The sequence below is a fragment of the Macrotis lagotis genome, chromosome 8 (assembly GCF_037893015.1).
Source record: "Macrotis lagotis isolate mMagLag1 chromosome 8, bilby.v1.9.chrom.fasta, whole genome shotgun sequence".
In the NCBI taxonomy this organism is placed as follows: domain Eukaryota; kingdom Metazoa; phylum Chordata; class Mammalia; order Peramelemorphia; family Peramelidae; genus Macrotis; species Macrotis lagotis.
In genome coordinates, this window is record NC_133665.1 from 79,467,195 (window position 1) to 79,494,459 (window position 27,265).

Here is a 27,265-nt window from a genome sequence, read left to right on the forward strand (position 1 = left end):
TCCAGGGACAGTTTGGTACACTGGATAGAGCTCTCTGGAGTCAGGAGGACCTGAATTCAAATCTGCATGCAGATATTTAATACTTACTGTGACCTTGGACAAATCACTTAACCCCATTGCCTTCAAAAAATCAAGAAGAAGAAGAAGAAGAAGAAGAAGAAGAAGAAAGAAAGAAAGAAACTATATCCACATGAGAAAATCTAGGAATCTGGCTAAGGGGGAGAGGGACAGGAGATAATATAAAACATTTGGATAAATATCAATGGAGAAAGAGATAAAAGCATTTTTTTCATCATAGTACACCTAAACAGAAAAAGGAAATAGGTGAGGAGTTTGGGAAAAGATCACAAACATGGATCAGAAATATGTCAAGTTTTTAGATCTAGTCACTCTGTTTTTCTGACTTTGTCCCTTGCTGTTTGTCTCTCTGCCAAAATGAAAACAATAACTCCTTGACTTGTCTTAATAATTTCATTCTTCCAAAGGTAGTTGAACCAACAAGAAGATATTCTATACTGGTTCTTGTTCTCATTAACAGAACGGAACTTATTGTCAGGGTAGAAATGATGGGAAACAGGAAAGGAAATGACCACATCCTCCTAGAATTTGTGATAGGGGAAAGAAAAGCTACGGATAGTTTGTCATGCCTCCTTGGTTGTAGAAGAATAGATTCAAAGCATTTATTGAAAGAATACATGAGAAGTCATAGACAAAATTTCACAAGAGCAATTACTTGTGCAGTCTAGAGGGTAAATAAAAGCCCAAGAGGGATAGGGAATTCTTAAGAAATTCTGACATTAAAATGAGAAGCAAGTCTTATAATTAAAAAGGAGATTTGTCAGAAGAGAATATATGAATGTCACAGAGAACTTATCCACAAACTTTGTGTGTGTGTGTGTGTGTGTGTGTGTGTGTGTGTGTGTGTGTGTATGTGTTAAAGCTATATATATAAGATGGAAGAAGAGAGAGGTGATAGAGGATGAATACAAACTGTGGAGACTCTTAAGAATTGCATCCAGAGAAGGAACTATGGAGCTTAAAGGTAGATTAAAGCTTACTATTTTTAATTTTTTTTTTTAGTTTTTTGCAAGGCAAATGGTGTTAAATGGCTTGCCCAAGGCCACACAGCTAGTTAATTATTAAGTGTCTGAGGCCAGATTTGAACTCAGGTACTCCTGACTCCAGGGCCAGTGCTCTATCCACTGTGCCACCTAGCCATCCCTATTTTTAAATTTTTTTTCCCAATTAACTCTCATCTTTGTGCTTGAATTTTATTTTATTTATTTATTTTTTAATTTTTATTAAAGATATTATTTGAGTTTTACAGTTTTCCCCCAATCTTGCTTCCCTCCCCCTACCCACACCCCACAGATAGCACTCCATCAGTCTTTACTTTGTTTCCATGTTATACCTCGATCCAAATTGGGTGTGATGAGAGAGAAATCATATCCTTAAAGAGAACAGAATTCTCAGAGGTAACCAGATCAAACCATAAGACATCTGGGTTTTTTTTTTCCGAATTAAAGGGAATAGTCCTTGTACTTTGTTCATACTCCACAGCTCCTTATCTGGATACAGATGGTACTCTCCTTTGCAGACAGCCAAAAATTGTTCCCAATTGTTGCGCTGATGGAATGAGCAAGTCCTTCAAGGTTGAACATCACTCCCATGTTGCTGTTAGGTTGTACAGTGTTTTTCTGGTTCTGCTCATCTCACTCAGCATCAGTTCATGCAAATCCCTCCAGGTTTCCCTGAAATCCTGTCCCTCCTGGTTTTTAATAGAACAATAGTGTTCCATGACATACATATACCACAGTTTGCTAAACCATTCCCCAATTGAAGGACATTTACGGGATTTCCAATTCCTTGCCACCACAAACAGGGCTGCTATAAATATTTTTGTACAAGTAATGTTTTTACCCTTTTTCCTCATCTCTTCAGGGTATAGACCCAGTAGTGGTATTGCTGGGTCAAAGGGTATGCACATTTTTGTTGCCCTTTGGGCATAGTTCCAAATAGCTCTCTAGAAGGGTTGGATGAGTTCACAGCTCCACCAACAGTGTAATAGTGTCCCAGATTTCCCACATCCCTTACAACAATGATCATTATCCTTTCTGGTCATACTGGCCAATCTGAGAGGTGTGAGGTGGTACCTCAGAGAAGCTTTAATTTGCATTTCTCTAATAATTAATGATTTAGAGCATTTTTTCCATATGGCTATGGATTGCTTTGATCTCCTCATCTGTAAATTGCCTTTGCATATCCTTTGACCATTTGTCAAATGGAGAATGGCTTTTTGTTTTAAAAATATGACTCAGTTCTCTGTATATTTTAGAAATGAGTCCTTTGTCAGAATCATTAGTTGTAAAGATTGTTTCCCAATTTACTACTTTTCTTTTGATCTTGATTACATTGGTTTTATTTGTGCAAAAACTTTTTAATTTAATGTAATCGAAATCATCTAATTGGTTTTTAATGATGTTCTCCAACTCTTCCTTAGTCATAAACTGTTCCCCTTTCCATAGATCTGACAGGTAGACTAGTCCTTGATCTTCTAATTTGCTTATAGTATTGTTTTTTATGTCTATGTCCTGTAACCATTTGGATCTTACCTTGGTAAAGGGTGTGAGGTGTTGGTCTAATCTAAGTTTCTTCCATACTAATTTCCAATTATCCCAGCAGTTTTTATCAAAGAGGGAGTTTTTATCCTGGTGGCCTGACTCTTTGGGTTTATCAAACAGCAGATTACTATAATCCTTTCCTGCTTTTACACCTAGTCTATTCCACTGGTCCACTACTCTATTTCTTAGCCAATACCAAACAGTTTTGATGACTGATGCTTTATAATATAATTTTAGATTGGGTAGTGCTAAGCCACCTTCGTTTGCATTTTTTTTCATTAAGCTCCTGGCAATTCTTGACTTTTTATTTCTCCATATGAATTTACTTACAATTTTTTCTAGCTCATTAAAGTAATTTTTTGGAATTTTGATTGGTAGGGCACTAAACAGATAGTTTAGTTGTGGTAGAATTGTCATTTTTATTATATTAGCTCTACCTATCCATGAACAGTTAATATTTGCCCAGTTATTTAAATCTGGTTTAATTTGTGTGAGAAGTGTTTTATAATTGTTTTCAAAAAGCTTCTGAGTCTGTCTTGGCAAATAGACTCCCAAGTATTTTACACTGTCTGAGGTTACTTTGAATGGAATTTCTCTTTCTACCTCTTCCTGCTGTTTCTTGCTAGTCATATATAGGAAAGTTGAGGATTTATGGGGGTTTATTTTATAACCTGCAACTTTGCTAAAATTGCTAATTGTTTCCAGTAGTTTTTTTAGATGATTTCTTGGGATTCTCTAGGTAGACCATCATGTCATCTGCGAATAGTGAGAGTTTTGTCTCTTCCTTCCCAATTCTAATTCCTTTAATTTCTTTTTCTCCTCTAATTGCTGATGCTAACATTTCTAATACAATATTGAATAGTAGTGGTGATAATGGGCACCCTTGTTTAACCCCTGATCTTATTGGGAATGCCTCTAGCCTCTCCCCATTGAGTATAATGCTTGTTGATGGTTTCAGATAGATACTGCTAATTATTTTAAAGAACAGTCCATTTATTCCTACACTCTCTAGTGTTTTTAATAGGAATGGATGCTGTATTTTGTCAAAAGCTTTTTCAGCATCTATTGATATGATCATATGGTTTCTGATAGGTTTGTTATTGATATAATTGAGTATACTAACAGTTTTCCTAATATTGAACCAACCCTGCATTCCTGGAATAAATCCTACTTGATCATAATGTATTATCCTAGTGATGACTTGTTGTAGTCATTTTGCTAAGATTTTATTTAGGATTTTTGCATCTATATTCATCGGGGAAATAGGTCTATAATTTTCTTTCTCTGTTTTAACTCTTCCTGGTTTAGGTAGCAGTACCATATTGGTTTCATAGGAAGAGTTAGGCAGAGTTCCATCTTTCCCTATTTTTCCAAAGAGTTTATATAGGATTGGAACCAATTGTTCCTTGAATGTTTGGTAGAATTCACTTGTGAACCCATCAGGCCCTGGAGATTTTTTTTTTTTTAGGGAGTTCACTAATGGCTTGTTGAATTTCTTTTTCTGAGATAGGGTTGTTCAGGTATTTAATCTCTTCTTCATTTAACCTGGGCAACTTATATTTTTGTAAATATTCATCCATTTCACTTAGATTATCAAATTTATTGGCATAAAGTTGGGCAAAATAATTTTGAATTATTACTTTAATTTCCTCCTCATTGGTGGTGAGTTCACCTTTTTCATTTATAATACTAGCGATTTGGTTTTCTTCTTTCTTTTTTTAAATCAAATTGACCAGAGGTTTATCAATTTTATTGTTTTTTTCATAATACCAACTTTTGGTTTTATTTATTAATTCAATAGTTTTTTGCTTTCAATTTTATTAATTTCTCCTTTGATTTTTAAAATTTCTAATTTGGTATTTGGGGATTTTTGATTTGTTCTTTCTCTAATATTTTTAGTTGCATGTGTTGTTCATTGATTTCCTCTTTCTCCAATTTATTCATATAAGCATTTAGAGCTATAATATATCCCCTGAGAGTTGCTTTGAATGAATCCCATAGGTTTTGGTATGTTGTTTCATTATTATCATTATCTAGGATAAAACGGTTAATTCTTTCTATAATTTGTTTTTTGGTCCACTAATTTTTTAAGATGAGGTTATTCAGTTTCCAATTTGCTCTGGGTCTATATCTCCTTGGCCCAGTATTGCATATGACTTTTATTGCATTGTGATCTGAGAAAGATGTATTCACTATTTCTGCCTTTCTGCAGTTGATCATTAGGTTTTTATGTCCTAGTACATGGTCAATTTTTGTGAAAGTTACATGTACTGCAGAGAAAAAGGTATATTCCATCCTATCCCCAATCAGTTTCCTCCATAAGTCTACCATATCTAATTTTTCTAACAATCTATTTACCTCCCTAATTTCTTTCTTGTTTGTTTTATGATTTGATTTATCTAGATCTGATAGCAGGAGGTTGAGGTCTCCTACTAGTAGAGTTTTGCTGTCTATGTCTTCCTGTAATTCTTTCAGCTTCTCCTCTAAGAATTTGGGTGCTGTCCCACTGGGTACATATATATTCAATATTGAAATGACTTTATTGTCTATGGTACCTTTTAGGAGGATAAAGTTTCCTTCCTTATCTCTTTTAATGCTATCTATTTTTGCTGCTGCTTTGTCTGAGATAAGGATTGCTATCCCTGCTTTTTTTTACTTCAGCTGAAGCAAAATATATTTTGCTCCAACCTTTTACCTTTACTCTATATGTATCTCTCTGCTTCAAATGAGTTTCTTGTAAGCAGCGTATTGTAGGATTCTGGGTTTTTAATCCACTCTGCTATTTGCTTATGTTTTAAGGGAGAGTTCATCCCATTCACATTCAAGGTTATGACTACTAATTCTTTATTGCCCTCTGTGCTATCTTCCCTCTGATTGTATTTTTCTCCCTTTCCCCCCTTTTATCCATATTCCCAGTATTTTGTTTTTGACTACCACCCCCTTCAGTGTGTTTGCCCTCCTATATCACACCCTCCCCTTTCTTTCCCCTTTCCCTGTTCCCTTCCCTTCCTTTTGTTATTTCCCCTTATTTCTTCCACTCCCCTTCCCTTTCTCTGTTCCCCCTCCCCTTTTCCCCTTTTACTTCTTGAAAGGTTAGATGTTTTATAAGTTAACTGAGTATGTGTAGGTTGACTTTAAGCCAAGTCTGATGAGAAGAAGATTCAGGTGTTTCTCCTCTACTCCCTTCTTCCCCCTCTATTACCATAGGTTTTTTGTACCTCTTAGTGTAATGAGATTTGTCCCATTCAGTCCCCTCCCTCCTCCTGTCTCTTTCCTGTCCCCCTTTTTAGGGAGGTAGTGTATTTTTTTTTAGATCATTCTATCTAAGTCATAGAAAATTCTGAGTGTCTGTCCCTTCTAGTTCAGTATATTCTGTTGAATAGAGTCCAAATTCCTGAGAGTTATTAGAGTCTTTCTCCCCAGTGGAGTTAAAGCCAATTACATCCCATTAGATATCAGTCTCATGGATAGGTCATGGATGTCCAGCATTTCTGGCTAGGTATATTCTCTCTGTTAGAGTTACATTTCTCAGGATTTATGAGAGTCTCTACCGCCCCCCCCCCCCATGCTGGGATATAGCCAGTTTCAACTTGGTGGATTGCATTTTTTTCCTTTTACTGCCACCCCCCTTTTTTTTACCTTTTCATGTGTCTCTTGAACTGCCTGTTTGATATCCAGATTTTCTGTTTAGCTCTGGTCTTTTCATCAGAAATTTTTGGAATTCTTCCATTTCATTAAATGTCCATGTTTTTCCCTGGAAGAGAAGGCTCAGCTTTGCAGGAAAGTAGATTCTTGGCTGCATTCCAAGCTCCTGTGCTCTTCAAAATATCTCGTTCCAGGCCCTTCTATCCCTTAAAGTTGATGCAGCCAGGTCCTGCGTGATCCTTACTGTGGCTCCTTGATATTTAAATTGTTTCTTTCTGGCTGCTTGCAGGATTTTCTCTTTTACCTGATAGTTCTGGAGTTTGGCCACAACATTCCTTGGTGTTTTTCTTTTAGGATCTTTTTCTGGTGGGGATCGATGTACTCTTTCAATAACTACTTTGCCTTCTGATTCCATGATGTCAGGGCAGTTTCCCATCACTAGATCCTGTAATATTAAGTCCAGGCTTTTTTTCTCTTCAATGTTTTCAGGAAGTCCTATAATTTTCCGGTTTCCCCTCCTTGATCTATTCTCAAGGTCAGTGGTTTTGTTGATGAGGTATTTCACATTTGCTTTTATTTTTTCTATTTTTTGATTTTGTTTAACTGACTCTTGCTGTCTCATGGAGTCATTAGTTTCTGTAGACTCCATTATTTTTTGGGGGGAGGAGTTTTCTTCATTAACCTTTTCCAATTGGTCAATTCTACTTTTGAAAGAGCTTTCCATTTGACCAATTGAGGTTTTGAGAGAATTAATTTCTTTTTGCATTTGCTCATTTGAGGATCTGAGAGAATTGTTCTCATTTTGTAATTGTCCAATTCTACTTTCTAAGGTTTTGTTTTCTTGTTGCAAGGTATTAATTGTCTCCCCCAAATTTTCCAGTTGATTTTTAAACTCCTTCCTTATTTCTTCAATGAAGTCTTTAAGTGATGGAGACCAGATTGTATTCTCCTCAGATGTTCCAGGTCTCTCTGGGTTGGGGTCTTTCCGTTCCAGGAATTTTTCTATGGATCCACCTTTCCAATGACCCTTCTTCATTATGCTAAGACCTTGAGTTGGGTGGGGATGGTTCACCTGGGCTTGGGATCTCTAAAGGCTTTACTGAGTGCAGTTTCTCTGGCTGGCCAGTAGGAGGTGCTGGTTGATCTCTCTGGGGTGTCTGTGACCTTGGTTGCGAAGCCTTCTCCCTTTGCTTTTGGGAGGGAATTGGAGCTATTGAATTCTTTTGCCTTCAATCAATGGTGGGCTTTACCCTGGCCTGAGGTGATTCCTCAGCTGGGCTGGTTCTTTTGCTCACACACCTGGGCCTGAGGCAGAAATAATTTGCATTTGTTTGGGAGGAGGCCTCAGTGCAATGGAGGCATGGGCTCAGAGTTTCTCAGACCTGAAGAGCCCAGGGATGGTGTCTGCAGCTCTCCTGCACCAGACCTCTCCCCGCAGCCCCTTCCCCAAGCTCCAGGGGGACAGCACCAACACCAGCGCCTCTGCTTCCCTGCGGATCCAAGCCCCCTTCGTCCAGCCCCACCAGTGATCCAGCAGGTCCGGCTCTTGGGCCCTCAGACTCCCAGTACCGATTCAGCTGTTGGTCTGGCTGATCTTCCCTGGGAGCTCAGACTCACCTGCCGGTACCAGCCAAGGCTGCTGCGGGATACAAATCCTGAGGTAGATTTTACTCTCCTGGCTTTTCTTTCTGGGTTTCTTGGTTCAGATTTCTTTTAAGAGGTTTGTGTCATGTGATAGATGGGGAAGAGATCAGGAGACTTTAGAACTGTGCCTGTCTTCTCTCCGCCATCTTGGCCGGAAGTCTCTGTGCTTGAATTTTAAAAACTATTTTTAATTTTTAAAATTTATTTTATGTATTATGTTTTTCTCTCTCATGTTCTTTTACCTTTTCTATATAATTCTTCTTTCACAGTATGATTAATACGAATATACATGTATAACTTATATTAAATTGCTTTCTGTCAGGGGAGGGGGAGAGGAATAAGGAAGGGAGAAAAATGTGGAACTTAAAATTTTATAAAAATATTGTTGAAAACTTTCATTGCACATAGTTAGAAAAAATAAGTAAAATTTTTAAAAAAGAATACTCAAGACAAATTGTAGTATATGAGCATGTTGGAATACTATTGTTCTGATAGAAATCATGAACAGGAGACTTCCTGGGAGTAGTCAAGATGGCACTGCAGAACTAGGAAGTTCCTGGAACTTTCCCCAAAAACACTTTAAATAAAGCCTCTAAGTGACAGATCCTACAAAAAAAAAGAAGAGTGAAACAACTTCTCAATTCAAGATATTTTGGAGGAATTTCAGAACAGGTCTTTCATGGATAAAAGGGGAGTGTAGTACTGCATAGACAAGAAAGTTGGGAAGCCCCTGGGAGGTTCTTAGTCCAAGCATCCAAGCATACCACAGGTCTTTGCTCAGCAGGTCAGTCGAAAGGGTTCCAACTTCAGCACAGAAGGCAAAGTTTGAATATAGGAATGCTAGTGTAGCAAGTGGGATTGAGTTGGGCTACCCTAATGCAGGTAGCAAAACATGAGCAGCTGAGAGGTGAGAATAGAAAGCAAGGAATCAGACCCCCCAACCCCCACCCCAGCACAAAAGCTTGGAATTATACCCTTTGTGTCCCAGGAGCAGGAGCAAATCAACACCCCAAATAAGCAAAAAACAAAAAAAAAAGCACTAACCATAGAAAACTTCTAGTCTTGTTAAAAAAAAACACCTTCTCACAAAAGGAAAACAGTAGCAAAATGCCTACATGTGAAGATTCAGAGAGTTTTATATATTGGTCTCAAATACAGAAAGACCTCTTAGAAAAGCTCGGAAATTTTGAATTCAAAAAAGAGAGGAAGAAGGAAAAATTGAGAAAAGAAATCAGAGTCATGAAAGAATTATGAAAAAAATGACTCAAGGTCATTTAAAAGCACAATTGGCCAAATGGAAAAGTAAATCAATTCCTTTAAAAGTAAAATTAATCAACTATAAAAGGAAGTGAAAAATAGCATCCTAAAATTAGAATTGGATAAATGTAAACTAATGACTCTATGAGACACCAAGATTCCATGAAACCAAACTAAAAGATTGAAAAAATGAAAATGTAAAATATTTCTTAGGAAAACTATCCAACCTGAAAAATAGATCCAGAAGAGATCATTTATGAATTATTGGTCAACTGGAAAGCCATGATAAGAAAAAAAAAGAGCATGGACAATATATTTTGGGAAATTATCATGAAACAATGCCCAAATATCCTAGAACAAGAAGATAATATAGTTCTTAAAAGGAGCCATCTATTATTCCCAGATACTCCAAGGAATACTGTAGTCAAATTTCAGAATTATCAGCTAAAGGAGAAAATATTGCAACAGCCCTCTCAATTGGGTTTAGAAATTTATCTTACACTACATGCAAGTAGGAGCGGAAAGAAGAAACAAAGGGGAAAGAAAAGCTGAGAAAAAGGAGGGGGGAACTGTAAAAGTAAAAAAAAAGTGAAAGGAAGAAGAAAAAGGGAGGGGGATTATCAAAGGGAAGAAAGATTGAAGGAGGCAATTATCAATCAAAATGTTCATGAGGAGGAATAAGGGGAAAGGAGAGAGAGAAAAGTAAACCAGGGAGAAGAAAAGATGAAAGGAAATAAGGGGTTAGTAATTATAACTTTGAATGTGAATGGGATGAACTCTCCCATATAACAGAAGAGGATAATAGAGTATATTAAAAACCAGAATCTTATAATATGTTATTTTCAAGAACATATTTGAAGCAGAGAGATGATTTTTGTTCTTCATTTTAGAAGACCATGACATCAGGGAGGTGATGCCATGGCAAGCACTTGCTTGTAACCAGCAAGAGAGATACACACAGGATAAAATTAAAAGGCTGGAGCAGAATATAATATGCTACAGCAGAAGTAAAAATCAGGGGTAGCATTCCTTTTCTAAGACACAGTAAAAGCAAAAATAGATCTAATTAAAAGGGATAAGGAAGGAAAATATATTTTCTTAAAAGATAACATAGCGCCCCAGCAGGCAGAGCAGGCTGCAGGGCGCCATGCCAATGAGGGGCTGGCCCGGAGGCCTTGCCATGCCCGGCATCAAGTTGACCACCCAGGCCTACTGCAAGATGGTGCTGCATGGTGCCAGGTACCCGCACTGTGCCATCAACGGGCTGCTGGTGGCGGAGAGGCAGAAGCCCCTCAAGGAGCAGCCCCTGCATGCGGGCCCGCACCACACGCTCTTCGTGGACTGCATCCCGCTCTTCCACGGCACCCTGGTGCTGGCGCCCATGCTGGAGGTGGCCCTCAGCTTGATTGATTCTTGGTGCAAAGATAATAGCTATGTGATTGCTGGTTATTATCAAGCCAATGAACGTGTAAAGGATGCCAGTCCAAACCAGGTTGCTGAGAAGGTAGCTTCTAGAATTGCAGAGGGCTTCAATGACACTGCACTCATCATGGTAGACAACACGAAGTTTACAATGAAGTGCATAGAACCCACTATTCATGTGTATGAGCATCATGAAAACAAATGGTGGTGCAGAGATCCATACTATGATTATTGTGAAGACTGGCTGGAAGCCCAGAGGGTCTCGGCATCTCTCTTGGACAGCAGGTCCTATGAAACCCTTGTGGATTTTGATAACCATCTGGACGACATCCTAAATGATTGGACAAATCCAGAGATCAATAAAGCCATTCTACATCTATGTTAGGGAGGGATTCCACTGACTGATTTATGGGCATTTCTACTACACTGAAGAGGAAAAAAGAAATATTTTTAATTGTAAATAGAATAATATCTCATACCTTGTGTGGAAAGGCAATGGTTTTAAGAAAAGGCATGGGGCTCAAAAGAGGCAATCTATCTAAGTGGTCATCTTTTTAAAACAAAGCTCTCTGGAGGAGATACAAATTGTCAAGTCTAGCTGTCCCTGTGGATTCTCTCCCAGTTGTATGTTGCTCTAACCTTCAAAATCAAAGCTATTTCTGCTTGTCCAAGAATGTTCCTATTAAACGATTTTAACTAACCTTTTATAATCTTGAGAGAATACTTTTTAAGAATTATAAACTATCTTTTCGAAAACAACACATCTTATCCTTTATTGAGGTGTTTTATTTCTGAGTCCATGCTATAAATACAGACTTAGGACCAGGTCTGAAAATCTACAAAGAATACCTTACTACCAAACCAACTACCCCAGACAACAACTTCGGCAAGTAGGGCATCTCTATGAGAGCAGCTGAGTCTCATTGGGATTATAAGACTCTACTACTTAAAGCAATATTGTACTCAGAAAAACCACAGTGGTCATAAACCTACTGTTGTCTAAGCAACATTTATAGTTAGGGGGAAAAACATGAGCTGTGTCATAAGAACTTGACTTAGAGCACACACAGCATCATAGTAGCAATCAACTGGAAAGCTCTAAAAACCAGAAATGGAAGGAGGAGAAATTAGATTGTGCTAGGATTCGATGCAGTCGCTGCTTTTTTGGAAAACACATCATTTCTAGTTCTTGACTCACTAGATCATCCAAATAATTCTAAAAGATATCTTCAAAATAATTGCCATTGCTTTTGTATTCAGAGCAAAAACTTCAATACATAAAGCTGAACAGGAGAATGAAAAAAAAAGATAACATAGACAATGAAGAAATATCAATATTTAACCTATATGAATCAAGTGGGATAGCATCCCAGTTCTTAGAGGAGAAGGTAAATGACTGACAAAAAGACATCAATAGCAAAACTGTATTAGTGGGGGGACCTCCACCTCTCTCTCTCTCTCAGAATTAGAAAAAATCTGACTACAAATTAGGAAGTTAAGAAGGTGAATAGAATTTTTTTAAAAAAATTAGATATGATAGACCATCAGGAGAAACACAAGTAGTGATAGAAAGGAATAAATCTTCCACATTGTGGTACATTACATTTCTCTTAAAAACACTGACCAAGTATTAGGGCATAAAAACATCACCATCAAATTCAGAAAGGAAAAAAATATTAAATGCATCCTTTCTAGGTAATGATACAATAAAAATTGCATGTAATAAAGGGCCATGTAATTATATCACCTGATTTTTCACAACACTCTCATTTCTCTTTTCAATTTTTCCTCTTTTTCCCTTACTTGCTTTTCAAAATCTTTTTCGACCTCTCCATAGCCTGAGACCAATTAATATTTTTCTTGGAGGTTTTGGATACAGTAGCTTTGACTTTGTTATCTTCCAAGTGTATCATTTGATCCTCCATAGGAACAAAGTAATTGTCTATGGTCAGATTTTTTTTCTTCTATTGTTTGCTCATTTCCCCAGTCTATTATTTGATTTTAACTCTTTGTTAAGGAGGGGATGTACTTCTAGGGTGGAGGATCCACTGTCTCAAGTTTTTGAGGGTTTTTTTTAAGGACACCCCTGCATCCCCGGGATCTCAATTCTTCTAGGTCTTATGAGAGGCTCTGACTGATCTCCTGGTCTACTATCTGGTCTTTGAATGACCACAAGCACTCCCCTCTTCCCTGGAGCCATGAGGAGAGTCCCTGCTCCACTATGGCAATAAAGTTCCTTTTCCTGAGACTGGTATCCCAGACTGTGACCTGGATCTTAGGATGGGCAAAACAGGACTGTATAGTCCTGCCTCAGAGACAGCAAAGAGACCTCTGCAATACCCCCAACTCCCTTACCATCCATGACCTGAGCACTCTGGAAGGAACTGCTGAGTAGTTACATGCTGGGTGGCTCCCCAGGTTGGTTCTTGGTTCTCCAAACTTAGTCTGCCTTGAGGCCTTTGCTGGACTGGGTTCTATGTGTTCTCTGGTGAAGCAGTTTTACCACTGACCTTCCAAGTTGTCCTTGGCAATTCTTGGGCTGAGAGGTCTGGAAATTGTCACAGTTGCCATGAACTCAGGTGCCCCCAGGGACCCAGGTTTCCCATGGGCTGTTCCTGGATGGCGGTGATTGGTTTGCTCCTGCCTGGCCAGTAGGGTCTGGGATGGGCTGCAGACCCTCATGCAACTAACGCTTCCCACAGATCTTCCAAGTTGTCTTGGACTAGAAAATTGTTTCATTCAGTCTTTTTGAGGGTTTTGTCACTCCAGAATTTGGTTAGAGTCATTATTTAAATAATACCTTTAAAGGCATATTTGGAATAGTATGGGAAAGAGTTTGTGTGAATTCCTGCCTATACTTGGCCATCTTCCCTCCACCCCCATCCCCTTTTCCCCCTTATTTCTAATTCTTTTTTTCCACAATATAAATAATATTTAAATATTTTAATCATGATTATACATGCATAACTTATATCAGATTGTTTGCTGACATGGGGAGGAAGGGAAAGAGAGTGGTAGAAAAATCTGAAGCACAAAAAACTTGCAAAAGGTGAATGTTGAGAACAATCTTTGCATTTAATTAGAAAAAATAAATTAAGATTAAAAAATAAAGAAACCATGAGTAGATGAATTTCAGAAAAAACCTGGACTTACATGAACTGATGATGAGTGAAGTGAGCAGAACCAGGAGAACATTGTATACATTAACAGGAACATTGCATAATAACTAACTGTCTCAGCAGTACAATGATTTAAAAAAAATTGTAAAAAGACTTGGGATAGAAAATACAATCCACATCCAGAGAAAGAACTATGGAGTCTGAATGCAGACCAAGGTATATTATTTTCACTTTTAAAACTTGTTTTATGGGTTTTTTCTCATGTCCCCTCCTTTTGTTGTGATTCTTCTTTCACAACATGGCTAATTTAGAAATATGTTTGACAGGATTGTGCATGTATAACCTCTATCAGATTATTTTCTGTCAAAGAATAGGAGAAACAAAGGAGGGAGGTAGAAAAATGTGAATCTTATACAAAATGAATATTGAAAACTATCTTTACATGTAATTGGAAAAAATAAATGTGAAAATTTTAAAAGTTCAATTTACACAATGTAAATAATATAAATAATAAGAAATCTAAAATTAAACAAAATTAAAGTAAAAAAGCATCATGATTTCAAAAGCTCAGAATGGGCTAAAAGTTTATAGAGATAACTAAGACAAAAAGAACTTTTTTTATGATCCAGTTGGGGAAAGAGGAGTATTGAGGAAAGAAAATGCTACTCCTTGGGGTGGGTGGGAAGATGATAACTGCCAATAGGAAAGAAGGCAGAACTAATCAATTTTAATTTTGCTTACTGTTGTCTTCCAAGAAGAATGCTAGATTCTCTTCCTCTCTTTATACACTATCATATATTTATTTTAAAATAACTTTTTATATTCTTATGAGTCCCCAATTGTCATTCTCAATAGAATATAAGCCCCTTGAGGTGAAGAGTTATTTTATTTTTTTACTTTGTATCTTCAATGTCTGACATAAGGCAGGCATTTAATAAATAGATTTAATTGAACTGATGTGTTGAAATGATATTTGAAACTTAATTCTACCTAGTTCCTTCATATTGTTAATGAAAGAAATAATAGTTTTTGGTGGAGCCAAGGAGCAGGAAGCAATTCAGCTGAAGTCTCCCAACATTCCTCTCCAAAGAACTTTAAACTAATGCCTCATATTATATTTAGGAACAGCAGAACCCACGAACTGCTGAGGTTATTTTTCCAGTTTAAGAAAATTTAGGAGGTTAGTAAGTGAAGTCTATGTCACAGGGGTTGGGGCTGAACTAAAGTGCATGGGCTATTAGCAGATACAGCAGCAGATCTCTGGATGGTTGTAAATAGCAGCAGCAATAGTTCTGGGTTGTAGTTCTAAATTAGGGAGGAGTGCTTGTGGTCGGTCACAAGGGAGCAGGGGCTCGTAGTCCCAGGACTGAGAGCAGCACTAGCACCTGTGACTGCAGTGGGACAGGGAGTGTGGTCATAATTCCTGGATTATAACTCTTGAAACTGCAAGGGAACAAGAGTTCTTTATGATTAAAGACCATAATGCAGACCAGGAGAGTGGTCACTCCACTTTTCACCAGATTGTATCACTATAGCAACACCAAAAACTTGGTAATTCCCTCCGAAAATAGTAGCACATACAAAACCTGAATCACAGGACAGTGTCCTCCCACCCCCTCATCCCCAAGTAAGTAAAATTCAATTTTAACACAAAGTTCAAAGTGAAGAAATAAGCTGGGGGAAAAAGCAAATAACAACAAAATAATTTAATTATATATTAAAAAAAAACTATGGTGGCAGAGAACAAAACAGATTCAGAAGACAACAGTGTGAAAACCATTACAAGAAAAACCTCAAAGAAAAAAATAGGGACCCAAGCCCAGCAAGAATTCCTGGCAGAATTAAAGAGAAAGATAAGGGTTTTAGAGGGAGAAAATGGGAACAGAAATGAGAGTGATTCAAGAAAAATTATGAAAAGAGAATTAATAGCTTGCTAAAAGAGACACAAAGTATTAACGAAAATAACACTCCAAAGATTGGCCCAATGGCAGAAGAGTCACAAAATTCATTGAAGAAAATATACTCATAAAAAGCAGAACTGACCAAATTAAAAAAAAGAAGAGCTTACTGAAGAAATAATTTCTTATAAATTAGAATGGGGTAAATGGAAAATATTATGAGACATCAGGAAATAACATAATAAAAATGCAAAAATGAAAAAGGTAGAAGAAAATCTGAAATATAGGAAAATAATTAGAAAAATATAGGAAGAAAGTAAAAAAAATTGGGAAATAGGAGAGTTATTAAGAATTATTGGATTACCTAAAAGCCCAGATTAAAAAAAAGTTTAGGTATCAGATTTCAAGAAAATATCAAGGAAAACTTTCCTTATAACTTAGATCCTAAGGATATATACTTCCTGAAAGAGATCCCATATGAAATTCTCAATAATATTTATAGCCTGCATTAATTGCCCAAGTCAAAGAGAAAATACTTGTAAGCATCCAGAAGGAAGCAATCCAAATATCATGAAGCCACAGTAGGAATCATACAAAATTTAACAGATCCTACATTAAAACAGTGAAGTGCTTAGAATATGATATTCTAGAAGGCAACGGAACTAGACTTACAACTAAGTATATATTTATATATAATGGTGACCATCTTTAGTACTGATAGGGGAGGGAAAAGGAAAATAAAAAAGAAAATTATATGATAAAGTTATTGTAAATCTATAAGGAATAGCAAATTGAACAGAGTAGATTTGCAGTTTCATCTTCATTTATCTCTTATACTGTTTTGGAAATGCTTGTTTTATGCTATGAATTAAAAATAAAATAAATTTTAAAAAAATTACCCAGGAAAGGGGTGAAGCCAAGATGGTAGTGTGAAGGCAGCATTTCCCAGAAACTCCTATCCCAATAAACTCCCAAAACCATAAAATTATGACTCTAGCCCAAATTTAGAGGGGCAGAACCCACAGAAAGACTGAGTGATATATTTTCCCAATCCAAGATAACTTAGAAGTTCCCCAGGAAAGGTATATTTCACCAGGAATGGGGGTTGGAAAAAAGACCCTACTATAGCACAGTGCAGTCCAGGGATCAATGGCAACTTGAAGGGGTGGTGAGAGAACTCTGCTGAGCCAGAATGAGTATGGAGTGAGGAGCACAGGCCTCAGAGCAGTCCTGAGGTTAGAACCTGCAGTGGGAATCTGGGGAAACTAGCCTGCACCTCCAGAGCAGTCAACAGATGGTAAAGTGGTCAGGGAATACTGCAGAAATCTCTCTGCTCTCCCTGGAGCAGGACTCTATGTTTGCCCACACTCACATCCAGGTTGCAGGTTGGTCTTCCATACTAAGATAGTAGTAACCTTTCTTACAGCTCCAGGGCAGAAGAGAGTACCTGTGATCATCTACATATCAAAGCACAGGCAAAAGAACATAAGACCATGGAAGAATAAAGGTCCCAGTGGGATGTCCCCCCCAAAAAAAACCCAAAGCAGGTGCCAAAATAACATTCAAAAACTCAGAAAGCACCCCAAAACCAGGCACAGACTGGAGAAATGATTAAACAGAGAAAAAAGGAACACCACTGACAAATTCTTTGTCTATGATTCCAAGAAGGATCAAAATACTCAATCTGAAGATGAGGAAGTACAAGCTCGCATCTAAAAACTCCAAGAAAAATGTAAGTTGGGCTCAGGCTATGACAGAGTTCAAAAAAGATTTTGAAAATCAAGTAAGGGAGATAGAAGAAAAATTGGGAAAAGAAATGAGAGAGATACAGGAAAAACATGCAAAAGAAGTCAGCATCTTAGTCAAGGAGATCCAAAAAAAAATGCTGAAGAAAATAATATGTTAAACATCAGCATAGGTCAAATGGATAAAACAATTCAAAGAGTTATTGAGGAGAAGAATGCTTTAAAAAGCAGAATTAGCCAGATGGAAAAGGAGGGAGCTAAAAAATGGAGCTAAAGGAAGCTGATGACTTTAAGAGAAGTCAAGACACAATACTTCAACACCAAAAGAATGAAAAATTAGAAGAAAATGTGATCAGAATCACAGAGGACTTAGCAGCAACTACATTAAGGGCTCATAGGGCTTGGAACATAATATTCCAGAAGGCAAAAGAGTTTGGAGTGCAACTGAGAATCAACACCCAGCAAAACTGAACATTGTCTTCCAGGGGAAAAGATGGACTTTCAGTGATGCAGTGGAATTTCAGATGTCCCTGATGAAATGATCAGAGTTGAATAGAAAGTTTGACCTTCAAGTACAGGGCTCAGGTGAAGCATAGAGAGTGGAGGAGAAATGTCAAATATGAGGGACTTAATGATGATGAACTGCATGTATTCCTGCATAGAAAAATGATACTAATAAGACTCATATGAAACTTCTCATTTAGTAGATCAGGTAGAAGGAGCTTTTATAGATGAAGTTCAGGAGAGAGCTGAATTTGAAGATATATTGTAAAAATTGAGTCAATGGATAAAACGGAAATGTGGGAGTAATAGAAAGGAGAGGTGGAATAGGCCAAGATTTTTCATATAAGAGATATATCTTCTTTTACAATGAGCTTTTGCAATGATATGGAGGGGGAGGTGAGGGGGAATGAGGGAACCTTCACTTTCATCAGAAATGCCTCAGAGAGGAAACAGCATACATACTCAATAGGGTATAGACATCTAGAGTAAAAAAGGAGAGAAAGGGGAAAGGGGTAAGTGGGGGGATGTGGGTGATAAAGGAGAGGGTAGATCATTGGATAGAATAGTCAGATATAACACATTTTCTTTTTTATTTCTTGCAAGGGGTTGGGAATTGGGTGGCTTGTCTGGGACCATGGGTCTGGGTGGCTGCTGGTTCTCAGGAGTGGTATGTGGGTTTGGAGCTTCTTGTCCCCAGGGCTGGTGATTAGTCCACTGTGCCACTCAACTACCCTACAGCACATTTTAGAAGAGGGATAGAGTGAAAGGAGAGAGAAAATAGAATAGATGGCACTGGGGAGGAATGGATGGAGGGATTTACAATCAGCAAGAGCAACAGTGCAAAAATATGGAAGTAACTTTTATGTTGGACTTATCATAAAGAATGTGATCCACCCGAGACAGTGCTGATAGTATCAGAACACAGACTGAAGCACATTTTCTTTTCTTTCCTTTACTTTATTTCTCATGGAGGTCTAATTTTTTTGGAGGGTGGGAGTATTATGTTTACTCTTTTTTTAAGTTTCATATTTCTTTTTTATATTTAATATTCATTTATTCTCATTTTATACAAATAATGTTTTTTATACATTAATAAAATATTGTTTAAGAGTAAACTAAATACCCCTACCTCCCAAAAATATAGATTTGCTTGAGCAATAAAGAAAAGGGGAGAGAAAAAAAATTAAAAAAAAATAGTAATAATTGTAGGTATGGCCGGGTAGTGCAATGGACGGAGCACCAGCCCTTGAGCCATGAGCACCTGAGCCCACATCCGGTCCCGTACACTCAACAATCACCCAGCCGTGTGACATGCAAGCCACCCCAACCCCCCTGCCCTGCAAAAACCAAAAAAAAAAAAAGAAAAAGAAGACCAAAAATAAAATAAAATATTAATAACAGTAGGGGTGGCTGGGTGGCAGACAGAGCATTGGCCCTTGAGCCAGGAGCACCCAGGTCCAAATCTGGTCTCAGACACGCAACGATCACCCTGCTATGTGGTGCCAGGCAGGCCACCCAGCCCCATTTTCCCTGCCCCCCCCCCAAATAATAATAAAAAATATGTGCTTGAGTCTTTGTTCCAATACCAACAACTCTGTTGCAGGTGGATCACATTCTTTATGATAAGTCTATCGCAAAAGTTACTTCCTTTTCTTTGCTTGCTCGGTTTCCCAGCCTTAGCCTGTCTTTGGGGTGCTTCCTGAGCTTTTGAGACACTCACACAAGGATCTCAGTGTGTGAAAATCTGTCTTCCCTCATGGTCTGTGAATGACCATATGTGCCCTCCTCTGCCATGGGGCTGAGGTGGCGGGGCTGCTGTTCTATGGGGGGGACATAGACTGTGATCAGGATCTGAATGTGGTCAGAGTCCCAGAGTCCTGTTCCAGGGGCAGAGGACAAAGCTTGGCAGTCTCTCTCTTCACTCCCCTCCCTAAATTTAATGGGCTCATGCCTTGCGGGCTCTTGTTTACTAGCTAGGCCTCCTTTTGTTTCCTGGATCTGGGCTGTGGTGGTCATGCTGCTTGCTGTGTGCCCTGAGGGCTGGGCTTCATGTGCTTGCTCTGGCAGAGGTTCCCCTGCTGTTCCCCCAGGTTGTGCCCGGTGCTCCCTGGGGTGTAAGTCAGGAAACTCCTCCCCTGCTGTGAGCCGAGGCTCCCAACATCCTGGGGCTGCCCCCGGGAGGCTGAAGTTCTTTTGCTCTTGTGGGCCACCCCTATGGCAGGTGGCCCCTCTAACCCCGGGGAGCAGAGCCTTTCTGCTGTTTTCCATGTTACTTTGGGTTGGAGACCTGCCTCACCGGCTCCCTGTGTGGGTTCTGTCTCTCGAAAATTTAGTTAGAGTACTTAGTTTTGAAGATTTATGAGAGAGTGCCTAAGACTCGATCCACTCTTGTCGCCATCTTGGCTTCGCTCCTTATGTTTACTCTTAAACAATAATATTTTAGTTACTTATAAAAATAATTTGTACAAAAATATTCATAGAAGCGTTGTTTGTGGTGGAAAAGAATTGGAAATTAAGTAAATGTCCTTCAATTGGGGAATGGTTTAACAAAATGGGGTATATATGTATGTGATGGAACACTATTGTTCTATTAGAAGCTAGGAGGGACGGGAAATCAGGGAAGCCTGGAAAGATTTGCATTGACTGATGCTGAGTGAGGTCAGCAGAACCAGTGAAACACTGTGCACTCTAGCATCAATATGGGGGTGATTGCCAACTTTGAAGGACTTTCTCATTCCATTAGTGCAACAATCAGGTACAATATTTTATTTTTCTTCCTTAAGTATATGATCTCTCTCTCATCACATTCAGCTTAGATCAATGTATAACATGGAAACAATGTAAAGACTAACTGATTACTTTCTGTGGAGGGTGGGGATAGTGAAGCAAGATTAGGGGGAAAAATTGTAAATAATTCAAAATAAAAAAAAAAAAAACTTACCCAGCAAAATTGAGTATAATCTTTCAGGGGGGAAAATGTATAACTAATAAATGTCCAGGCATTCTTTTTTTTGGGGGGGGAAGGCAATGGGGTTAAGTGACTAATCAGCTAAGTAATTATTAAGTGTCTGAGGCTGTATTTGAACTCAGGTCTTCCTTACCCCAGGGTTGTTGCTCTATTTAGTACACCACCTAGTTGCCCCACTTCCATGCATACTTGATAAAAAGACAATAATTGGATAGAAAATTTAACACTCCAACAAGACTCAAGGGAAGCATAAAGATTTTAGTGGCGGAGTCAGGATGGTGGCAGGAGAACAGCCCTTCTTAGGAACTTTTTCCAAAATATTTCAAAAAACTTAAAATTATGACTCTAACTAAAATTTTGAGAGACAGAACCTACAGAAAAATCCAGTGAGGCAATTCTGCAGCCCAAGGTAACCTGGAAAATTGTGCAAAGACTCTACTCCAGTGGTTGGAGGCGGTGGCAGTGCATCAGAGTGAAAGAGCTCCAGCCTTCCATGAACAGCCTGCTGGGTGCCTTGATCCCTGGGAGTGCTGGCTCCTGGCAGCAGAAACAGTTTCCTGACCTGCCAACCTTGGGAGCACCAAGCATAACTTGAAGATCAGTGGGAAAACCTCTGCTAGAGTGAGCACAAAGCCCAGGCCAGTGTGGCCCTCCTCAAAACAGCCTTCAGACCAGCCCAGATCCTAGGAAATGAAATCAGGTCCACAGAGCCACCCAACAGGGAGCTGCCCAGAAGCTGCTCCCAGAGAGCTCAGTCCACAGAAGGTAAGAGAGTGGAGGGAGACTGTTAAGCTCTCTCTGTCCCTGGGAAAGGACATGGGGACTTTGTCCATATTCAGACCCTGATTGCAGTCTGGGCCCCCATAATGTCATAGAGCAGGGACCCTCCTCACAACCCTGGGGCAGAGGGGTGAATTTGTGATCATCCACAGACCTGAGTATAGGCAGGAGAGCTGTCAGAGACTCCCATAAGACCTTGAAGGAGCTGAGGTCCTTGTGGGATGTCCCAATAATACTTAAAAGCTCAGGAAGCACCCCCATACCATGCCCAGGCTGGGGAAATTAGTTAACAGGAAAAAAAGGAATCTGATCACAGACAATTACTTTGGTCCCATGGAGGATCGAAATACAAACTCAGAAGATGAAAATCCAAACTTCTGCATCTAAAGACTCCACGAAATATGGAAGTTGGGCTCAGGCTATGACAAAAGTTCAAAAAAGAATTTGAAAATCAAGTAAGAGAAGTGGAGGAAAAATTGGGAAGAGAAAGAGATGCAGGAAAAACATGAATACCAAGTCAGCAGCTTAGTCAAGGTGATCCAAGAAATGCTGAAGAAAGTAACATATTAAAAACCAGTTTACTATCCAAGAAGTTAATGAGAAGAATGCCTTAAAAAGCAGAATTGGATAGATGTTAAAGGAGATAAGAAAGCTCTCTTAGGAAAACAAATACTTCAAATGTAGAATGGAGCTAAAGGAAGTTGATGACTTTGTGAGGAATCAAGACAAAATAAAACAATATCAAAAGAGTGAAAAACTAGAAGAAAATGTGAAATATCTCATTGAAAAAACAACTGATATGGAAAACAGATCCAGAAGAGACAATTTAAAAATTAATGGGTCCTAGGAAAAATTATTGGGCTACCTGAAAGAATTTCTACATGAAGATTACCTTGATATCCAAGAAGCAGAGGGCAAAATAGAAATTGAGAGAATCCACCAATGTCCTTCTGAAAGATATCCAATAAAATAACCCCCAGGAATATTATAGTCAAGTTACAGCACTCCCAAGCCAAAGGGAAAAGTTTACAAGCAGCCAGAAGGAAACAATCCAAATATCATGGAGTTACAGTTGGGATTACCCAGGATTTAGGAGTATCCACATTAAAAGTTTGTTGGGCTTAGAATATAATATCCTGGAAGGCAAAAGAACTTGGAATGCAACCAAGAATCAACTACCCAGAAAAATTGAACATCCACTTCCAGGGGAATTTCAAACATTCCTGTTGAAATGACCAGAGGTGAACAGAAAGTTTGATCTTCAAGTACAGGACTTAGATGAAGCCTAGAGAGGGTGGACGAGAAGGTTAAATTATGAGGGATGTGATGATGATGATCTACATGTATTTCTGCATGGGAAAATGATACTGATGAGATTCATATGTACCTTCTCATTTATTAGAGCAGTTTGAAGGAACATATGTAGATAAGGCACAGGAGAGAGAGCTGAATTTGAAGGTGTAATATATTGTAAATATTTAGTCAGTGGGTGAAAGGGAAATGTACTGGGATAAAGGGAAAGGAGAGGTAGAATAGGCTAAGATATCTCATGTAAAGGAGTCATGAAATAGTTTTTGCAATGATATGGAAGGGGGGGAGGTGAAGGAGCCATAATTCTCATTGGAAATGGCTAAGAGAAGAGACAGCATACCTACTCAATAATGTGTAGAAATCTAGAAGATAAAGGAGAGAAAGATGATGGGGAGAGAAGGTGGAGATGTAGGTGATAGAGGAGAGGATAGATCATGGGAGAGGATAGTCAGATATAACACATTTTCTTTTTTACTTTTTGTAAGGTGGTGGGATTGGGTGGCTTGTCTTAGACCAAAGGGCTGGGTGCTTCCTGGATCTCTGGAGTGGTATGTAGGCTTGGAGCCTCCTGACCCCAGGACTGGTACTCTTTCCACTGCATCACTAGGCTGCCCCACAGTACATTTTTGAAGAGGAACAGCATGAAAGGAGAGATAAAATATAATAAATGGTAGGGGGGAGGAATGGATGGAGGGAATTACAATCAACAATGCAACTGTGCAAAAATATGGAAGTAACTGCTTTGATGGACTAATGATAAAGAATGTGATCCACCCCAGAGACAGAGCAGATGGTATCAGAATACAGACTGAAGAATATTTTTTCCTTTCTTTCACTTTATGTATCATGAGGTTTTTTATTTTTGTGTGTGGGGGGAGAGAGGATTATGTTTACTCTTACAACAAGATTATGTTAGAAATGTGTAAATAAAAAAAGAAAAAGAAAAAAGAAAAAATAAGAGAGGAGACATAAAAAGGTAGACATGAAAAAGAAATAATAATAATAGTTTCAATAAATTTAAACTATTTACATATTTGAGCAGATTAAAATCTACATTGATAGAGGCTATGAGTGTGACTTCATTAAAGTTGAGATTATCTCCCCCCAATCCAAAAATGAAAGGGTAAGAAAGATGGATTGCCTAGGAGGGGGAGGGTGGAGAGATGGAATAGGGAATTTTTTTTTCACATAAAATAGGTACACAAGGAAGAACTTTTACAATGAAGGACAAAACTTGAAATGGGTGGGCAGTGCTTTAATCCCCCTCTCATTGGAATTGAATCAAAGAACAAAATACACACACACACACACACACACACATACACACACACACATTCAGTTAAGCATAGAAATCTTTCTTACTCAACAGGACAGAGGAGTGGAAGGTGATTGGAGAAATGGGAGGGTCATAAAAGGAAGGATAAGGTAAAGGGGAAGTGGTCAGAAACAGAAAAACCTTTTGAGGAGGGACAGGATTAAAAAGAGAAAGATAAATATTAGAAAATAGAATGCTCTCCAAACAGTGAATTCAAATGGGATGAGCTCACCCACAGAAAGGAAGCAGATAGCAGAATGGATTAGAAACTAGAATCTAACAATATACTGTTTAAAAAAGATACACTGGAGATAAAAGGGCACACACAAAGTCAAAACAGGAGCTAGAGGAGATATATTATTTTTCAAATGAAGCAAAAAAAGGCAGAATAAAGCCCAACCAAAAATTGACCTAATTAAAAAATAGTTAAGGAAACTATTTTGTGATGTCTCTGTGGACATTAAAAGCTACAAATCCCATCAAAAAAGGACAAAACCAGTTCTCAATATTGTGGAGGATCTTCAGTGAAGATTAACGATCTCTGAGGGTAAAGGGGGAGTAGAACCCAGCTAGAATGGAATAGGAAGCCAATGGGAGGCTTCTACCCACAGGATAGCACAAGTCCAGGTTCAGTTAGATAACAGGACAACAGGAAGGGTCCCAATTCCAGACAAAGTTTGAGCCATGGGAGCACAGGGGGCAACAGATAGGATTGGGTAGGAAACAAACTGCTGCACAGGTAAAACCTGGACACAAAGGAGGTCTATATAGACATTGGCTGCATAGGCAACATCTTGGCAAGTGATAAGACAGGGACCAGATCCAAACCCCAGCATAAAAAGCTCAGGACCATAATCCCTATACCCAAGGAGTAGAACTCAACAATCAAAATGAGCAAAAAAAGGGGTAAAAGAGCTCTAACCATGGGAAGTTATAATTCTGAAAAAGATGATAAAAATGCCATCTCAGAAGAAGAATGCAGTGAAAAATTACCTACATGGGAAGTCTCAAATGAACTTATCAATCAATCTTAAATCTAAAATCTCATGGAAGAGCTTAAAAAAGACTAGAAACCAAAGAAGAGAGGAAGAAGAAACATGAGAAAAAAAGACACTGGAAGCAATGCAGCACAATGAAGGCAAAGGAAACAGAAAAGGAAAAATTTATTTGAGATATAAGCATCTGGTTAAGGAAGTGATGTCTACCCTAAGACAAACTCTCCAGGTCCAGATAGATTTACAGGTGAATTCTACCAAACAGTTAAGGAACAATTAATTCCTATTCTACATAAACTATTTTTAAAAAAATAGGAGAATAAGGAGTTTTGCCATACTCCTTTTATGATGCCAACATGGTGCTGATATCTAAATCAGGAAAAAACCAAAATAGATAAAGAAAATCACAGACCAATCTCTCTAATGAATATTGATACAAAAATCTTAAATAAAATTTTAGCAATGAGACTTCAGCATGTTATTACTAGGATAATACACCATGATCAAGTAGGATTTATATCAGGTAGATAGGAGTGGTTCATTATGAGGAAACACTCAACATAATTAAACATATCAGTAGCAAAATTAGCAGAAATCATATGATTATCTCAACAGTTACTGAAAAAGCCTCTGATAAACTACAGTTTCCATTCCTGTTAAAACACTAGAAAGTTTAGGAATTAATGGAGTTTTCCTTAAAATAATAAGTAGTATCTATCTAAAACCCTCAATAAATATATGTAATGGGAATAAACTTGAAGAATTTCCAACAAAATCAGGGGTGAAACAAGGATGCCCATTATCAGCATTATTATTCAAAATAGTATTAGAAATGCTAGCTATAGCAATAAGAGAAGAAAAAGAAATTGAAGGAATTGGAATTGTGATGAGGAAGCAAGCTTTCATTTTCTGCAGATGATTTAATGGTATACTTAGAGAATCCAAGAAAATCATCCTAGAAAGAGAAATTCCATTTAAAATAACTACAGACAACTTTAAATACTTTGGAATCCATCTCCCAAGATAAACCCAGAAACTGTATGACCACAATTATAAAGCAGTTCTCACCCAAAATAAGGTCAGATCTAAATAACTGGAAAAATGTCAAATACTCATGGTTAGTTCAAGCTAAAATATTAGAAATGACAATTCCACACAAATTAAATTCAGTGCCATACCAATCAAACTACCAAATAACTATTTTACCAAGCTAGAAAATATAGTAACAAAATTCATCTGGAGGAACAAAAGGTGAAAAATAGAAAGGGAACTGATGGAAATAAAAGTAAAGGAAGGTGGCCCAATTCTACCAGATCTAAAACTATACTATTAAGCCACAGTCACCAAAATTTCTTGGTACTGGTTAAAAAATAGAATAATGAATCAGTGGATTAGGATAGGTTCAGAAGAAACCTCAGTAAATGACTAGAACAATTTACTATTTGACAAATCCAAAGACATCAGCTTCTGGAATAAGAACCCATTATTTGACAAACATTGTTGGGAAAACTGGAAAATAGTATGGCAAAAACTAGGTAGATACCCACATTTCACACCCTATACAAAAATAAAGCCAAAATGGGCACAGGATTTAGACATCAAGTGTGACACCTTAGTTAAATTGATAGACCAAGAAATACTCTATCAGATCTATGGAAAGAAGATACATTTATGACCAAACAAAATTGAAGCACATTATAAATTGCAAAATGAATGACTGACTATATTAAATTTAAAAGTTTTTGCATTAATAAAATCAATGCTGTCAATATTAGAAGGAAAGCAGAAAGCTGGGAAACAATCTTCACAATTAGGAGGAGGAGTTTTGATAACAGTCTCATTTTCAGTATATGTATATATATATATGTATGTATATATATATACATATATATATACATACATACATATATATATATATATATATATATATATATATATATATATATAGAGAGAGAGAGAGAGAGAGAGAGAGAATTGCATCAGATTTAAAAGATTACAAGTCATTCCCCAATTGATAAATGGTCAAAGGACATGAATTTGT

General features: G+C 37.9%; 1 protein-coding gene and 1 pseudogene across 9 annotated transcripts in view; one reads left to right on the forward strand and one right to left on the reverse strand.

The window, feature by feature from the left end:
• Window positions 1-27,265, reverse strand: part of MPDZ (multiple PDZ domain crumbs cell polarity complex component) — a 301,840-nt gene that overhangs the window by 229,772 nt on the left and 44,803 nt on the right. The window lies entirely within an intron of this gene.
• On the forward strand, window positions 10,348-10,974 carry LOC141494863 (ER membrane protein complex subunit 8 pseudogene; annotated as a pseudogene).